The sequence below is a fragment of the Rhamphochromis longiceps genome, linkage group LG8 (genome assembly GCF_057381845.1).
Source record: "Rhamphochromis longiceps isolate RC_006_pf linkage group LG8, R_longiceps_female_GT1.1, whole genome shotgun sequence".
NCBI lineage: Eukaryota > Metazoa > Chordata > Actinopteri > Cichliformes > Cichlidae > Rhamphochromis > Rhamphochromis longiceps.
In genome coordinates this window covers 5013113-5019091 of record NC_140564.1, presented here as the reverse complement: position 1 = coordinate 5019091, position 5979 = coordinate 5013113, and the positions used below count along the sequence as shown (strand labels likewise).

The 5979-nt window shown below is 47.7% G+C and overlaps 1 pseudogene; it reads left to right on the top strand.

Annotated features, from left to right (window-relative positions):
• Window positions 1-1780: 1780 nt before the first annotated feature.
• On the top strand, window positions 1781-5579 carry LOC146662958 (uncharacterized; annotated as a pseudogene).
• The last annotated feature ends 400 nt before the right edge of the window (window positions 5580-5979 follow it).

Below are 5979 nucleotides of genomic sequence, written 5' to 3'. Positions count from 1 at the left end.
TTTAACTCTTTTGAAATCACAGCTTGTTAAAATGATCTTTGATTTTCCAAATTCTTGCTGGTAGATACTCCAATAAAATAACTTCAAACAGACGTGGTTATGAACTTATTGACAGCAGTACACTAACTACATGTAAATCAAAATTAACAACCGCAGGAACGTAACAGCTTAATATAATTTGTAGATAACAATTTATAGTTGGATTAATTTCTTATCTGGGTATTGGACATACAAAGTTATGTTGCAATGTAGGAAAAAATTATAAGAACAACAGAATAGTTGGTGCTGATGTCAGAGATAAACCAGGGTGAAAGGCATCGCCATCTGATCAGTGTGATGTGGAGTTTAGGATCAGGATCAGGCTTGTTTCCCAGTAAATGAATCTTTGTACTTTCGGACTTGCAGAAACAGAAGATTGTTATGGGCGGCTGGGCATCTTCCACTAATCGGAAGGTCAGTTGTTCAATCTCTTACAACATTTCTTATAGGGTACAGAGTACAGTGAACAGGCACATCATGACCGTTTATGATAAATTAGACTAAGAAGTGTTAATCACACTAACAATCGGTTCATTGAGCCTGCAACTGTGTTTCTTATAGATTTGTTTTTTGGTTGCAGCAGGCAGCAGATTTTGGAGAAAAAAACCTACACCACCTAAACAGCACCTAGCAGCAGAGAGACACAATTAGAGCTTGGGTGGCGAGCATATTTGAGCTTTTAGCAACTGAAGTGACCTCTGAAACGTGAAACTGGTTGACTTCTGGTGACTCACCCAGATTGCAGGCTTGGCTGTTGAGGGCGTAAGGCTGCTGCTGATAGGCCCACTCCTCGTCGTTGGGAGCGGAGATGATGAACAGGCGATGTCTCCATCGGAACCTGCAATCACAGAAAATTTGAGTCTGGATTTAAGTGGCACTTTGGTCCCGCAGTGAGAGCTCTGTACCAAGACAAGGAGTTTGTGCTTGTGTGCTACATATTCCCCCTATTACTGCCAGAGGGTGACAACCCGCAATTATGGTCAAAAACCTGCCAGATCTCTACACTGTGTTCGGGGGGGGGATTCAGGTCTCTATGGCAACAAAAGACAGCCTGTCTTTAGACATCTCCAGGCGAAAATGTGACTGAAATGATTCAGGCTTGAGGAATGGCAGGGTTTCTGTTACTTTTGATTTTCATGGAACACACACATGCAGGCTGCTGCAGTCTGCCAAGTGCTGCTCAGAATTATTTAATTGTGGTCCAGCTGACTGCAACAGATATTTGACTGATGTGGACACAGCATGATGGGACCACCCAGTAATTCCAACTACACAGACTATATCGATCCTTGGGGGAACAACCTATATATGGCATCAATCTCAATAAAATGTTGTAATAGAAACTGTACTGAATACCTCAATTTGTCATGCAAATCTTGCACCTATGGAATGGTTTGTGCGTGCTATTTTTAAGCTACAAGTTAATGCTACATCAGCATGGGTGCTCTTATCCAGTGTTAATTTCACTGACCAATTATTTTTGTCATAATTTTTGTCAGTTACCTTTGTTTTCATGATGAAAGGGAAACAATAACTAACTAAAAACTAGTGCACGAGACAAAAAAGTGCAATGGAATATATTGATACTTTGGTCTAAAAAAAAATAAAAAATGTGAGATCCAATCAGAAATATTTAAGCTGTGTACAAAGGCCCCAGGGCAGACCCAGGACACGCTGGAAAGATTATATCTCTCGGCTGGCCTGGAAACGCCTTGGTGTTCCCCCGGATAAGGGTCTGGGCCTCTCTGCTTAGGCTGCTGCCCCCGCAACCTGGCCTCGGATAAAGCGGATGAAGAAGATGATGATGATGATGATGATGATGATGATGACAAAGGCAGGACGAGTTTGGAAGTGACCCAATCAGATGTAATCGCCCTGTGCATAAAATGTAAAATGAAACCTGAGAGTGCTATCATGGTCAGGTTAAGAAACAATTATATCTTGCCATGTCTCCATGGTTGCTTTCGTTCACAAGTGGTCTCTGCTGGTGTGGGCAGGCCACGTGTAATTGTTGGCACCAGTGGTCAGTATTACATCCTGTCTTCACGACTCTGCTGCAGGGCTTGTCGCAGGAACTGGTTTGCTGACAATCCACGATGGCTGGAGAAACTGCCCAAAGGTTTACCAACCTTCTCCCTGCTTTTCTTACAAACAAAAAGGCCATCTGCAAGTCTGTTATGGATGAGCTCAGGAGGACTGGCAAATCTCCAACAGACATGGCAAACCAAATAAATGAACTCATGCACCTCAAGTACGAGCGAGCTCACCTGACGTACCTCCATGCCACAGGATCGGTCTGGGATTCTGAGGCAGGAGCTCATGCACAGAGGACCATTGGGCAGTTCCTGAGGAAGGAAAATAAGCCACAGGAGTTCAGGTCTTATGAAGACCCACATGCCTGGTGTGGCGTCTCTGTGTCCAGCCATTACCTGACTGACTGCCTGCTCGACGAATTCCGACGTCAACATCCAGCCATATCCAAACGCCTCCAGGGCACTTTTGGCCACATTTCCAGGTCTGACCACATCAGGAAGGTGGCACGAAAAGTCATGCTGGCATCTGGGGTCATGTCCAGTTATTCCATAATGAATGAAAACTGGCTGATTGTTTCGTGGGTCATGGTTCAGTCTGACACAGAAAGGTCCTTGGAGCCCATGTACCAGGGAATGGCCAAGAGGTACAGTGATGCAGGAGTGGAAAAGGCCGGCTACCACTGGGTGGAAAGGTAAAAACCGTAATCATCGTTGTCATTCAAACTGCTAATCTGTCTGGAAAAACTGAGTTTTTCTTTTTCAGATCAATTTGATGCACACACATAATATTCCATATACTTACATGTATTTGTATTTCTTACATTTAGGGATTGCTGTGCTCCATTTAAGATCCCAGACTGCATCCCTGTCGAAAATCTATCGTGGGATGCCTGAAAAACCACTCCTGCTGTTGTTGCTGCGGCCACATCTGGACCAGTGGCAAACAGCTGTGCCTCTCGAACCCACTACAACAAGAACATTATTGTAAAACTGGACCTGTTCCACTGCCTGAGGCGATTTTTGTGGGAGTGTACCTCTGAGCATCTTCCTCTGTTCAGCACTTTCTGCCAGCTTCTCTCTGCGGCATTCTCAGTGGTTGATCAGGCAGACCTGAAGAGGCTCCAGGATGCTTATAAGTTCTGTGGCATCCATCCTGCTAATCCCACAAAGCAACACATAAGGGAGCACTGCAGGATCCAAATACCACAACCCACTGAGCTGCTGAACAGAGTGGAAAAGGTCCTGAACCATTTTCACCTGGCCACAGACCCCAACAACGTCCCACTCTTCAAGCCATCCATGCTGAAGACGTGACGCAGTGCACATTCTGCGTGGCTGCCTAAGTGACCCTGAACTCTCAGAGGGTGTAATGTTTAGGTATGGTGGGACTCTTCAGCTTAACCATGTCCCTGGTGAAGGTGCCAAGGTCCCCATCTGGATTCCTGTCCGAGGCACTTCACAGCAGGAGGGTTATCATTTCCACCAGGCCCAGTGGATCACCGGGACTCACGTTTCCACTGAACTATTCCAGGCCCAGGACATGACAGGGGTGGCACGATGGAACTACCAAAGACTGGTGGACCTTAAGCAGCCAGGTGTCATGCTACCTTGTGTTTTTGATCCAGCTCTAGTGGTGGAGTTTAATGCAGCCTCCAGAAGAGTGACTGGTCAGGAGAAGTACACTGCACTTCACCTCTCTGACAGAGACACTGGAGAGCAATTTGGGCTTGAATACAGAGAGCCAGGCTGCTGTCCAGTCCCTCTGAACTGGGACAAACACAAAACTCTGAGAAAAGATGAACCAGCTGCCCTTCAGCCCCCACCCTCTGTTCCAAAACCTGTGGCTGCCCAGCAGCTGCTGTGGCAGTCTTTAACTGAAGGCAGTGAAACAACTAGTGTCCCTGTAGTCACCGTAGAGCCTGCCGTCTTTAACCCGCCTCCTCCTGCCCTGTCTACACCACTGACACAAGTCTCAATAGAGAAGATTGTGGAGGGCATCTTAGAAAGGCAACAGCAGCAGCAGCCACAGCAGCCACTTGGCAGCTTATTTCTAAATCACTTCATGTAATGATAACAAGCCATCCGTTCTCTAGTGGGGTCTCACAGCTTTTATCTTCATAATCTTTCTGGTTGATTTGTAATATTAGAAACATGACTGCTGTCTTTTATCTGTGTGACTGTACAGCCTGTTTCAGACATGACAACCAGACAGTGTCTGAAGTTATCTTTAATACATGCAACGCAGCTGGAGATAGTCCAGACACTTTCTCACTTCTGATGATAATATTTTTGGTTTAGGTGTTGTTGCTTTCTGGCTTGAAGCTTATCTACAAAAGCAGTTCAATAAGGAGAGATCATGTGGAAAAACTGAGCATGATTTATTGAGGTACAGAAATAAATGTAACTGTTAGGCAGTTAAACTCCAATGACCCATCATAGCAGAAGAAATCTCAGCAGTGACAGGATGTGAGTAACACTTAAATCACTTACAAAATAACCAAAATGCTGTTATCAAACAATAAACTGCAATAAAGTTACAGAAAATGCCTTCAGTTTCAGTATTTTAGCTCTGAGACTTTGAATGGGGAGTTTTTAGACCTTGTGTCACTTTGAGGCAAATTGTGAAAAACCTGTAACTCGCACGATAATTATAGTGACACTGTCTTTTCAGCTCCTCCCGTAAATGAAGCAAGCCTCGATACGCGCATCGCGGAAACGCCCCCTCAATTACTCGACACAAGCTTTGAAGCCTCGACACAGAACGTCACATCACTAGTTCCTGGTACTGCTTTAGTACCTGCTCGGACGGGTTCCAAGCGATCCGAGCAGGTATTAAACTATTACGTCATCGGACAGCATGCCACTGATTGGCTGGTCAGTGGCATCACTCGATAGGTCATGAGAACATCTACTTCACAAAAAAATGAGAGAAATGTGTTCTGGGAATCCATGCGACCTCACAAACCATCCTACCTGTTGTTTCTGCGCATGTGCACAACACAAAATTAAGTGGCAACCCGCCCTATCTACTTAAATTTCTGCTGGAATTATTGTGTGACCGCAGGAATGTACACTATGACGGTTTGCTCCAAGAAACAACGCCATGCTCCCGGAATCTGACAAACAGCCCCCGCATTCATGTCACTGTGGCGGAGGAGTGGCCCCGGGCGCAGCTGCAGGGGAGGAGTGGAGCGGAAGGCTCAACAGGGCGGCGCTGCGAGGCCGGTAAGAACAGCTGATGTTGTTTATGGACTGATGATGGTCTCCCTCCGCTGTGTTTATAGTGAGACGAGGAGGAGCGGCCAGAGAGAGATCAGCTGGGCTCGTGAGCTGTCAGACTGTGTGACTGAGTCAGCTGTCAAAACAACATCACTTCAATAAATGTGGAAGTTGGCTGTACCTACCTGTGTGTGCGTCTGTGCCTGGTGTATTCCACAAGTGGTGCCGAAACCCAGGAAAGTGCCGGTGGGGAAATGTCCGACCCACAGGCCGCGCCACCCGCCCAGCCTCTGCAATTCTTGGCGCAGATGCTGGCGGAGATGTCGACGATGAGCCGGGATCAGGCGGCCGACCAGCGTGCCCACCTGGCCGCGCTGCGGGAGCAGACGGACCGACAGACGCAAGTTCTGGAGTTCGGGGCCGCTGCCACGCCGAAGCCCTCGCCACTGTCGGTGGCGGAGCCCCGGATGGGGGACGGGGACGACCCACAGGTTTTTTTGGAGACCTTCCGTGCCACGGCGGAGGCTTGCCAATGGCCGCGGGAGGAGTGGGCTCCGCGGCTGCTCCCCCTGCTGTCCGGGGAGGCACAAACAGCGGCCCTGAGTCTGCCTCCGGCGTCGAGGAGCAGCTTCACGGACGTGAGCCGGGCGGTGATGGACAGGCTGGGGCTCACCGCCGAAGACCATCG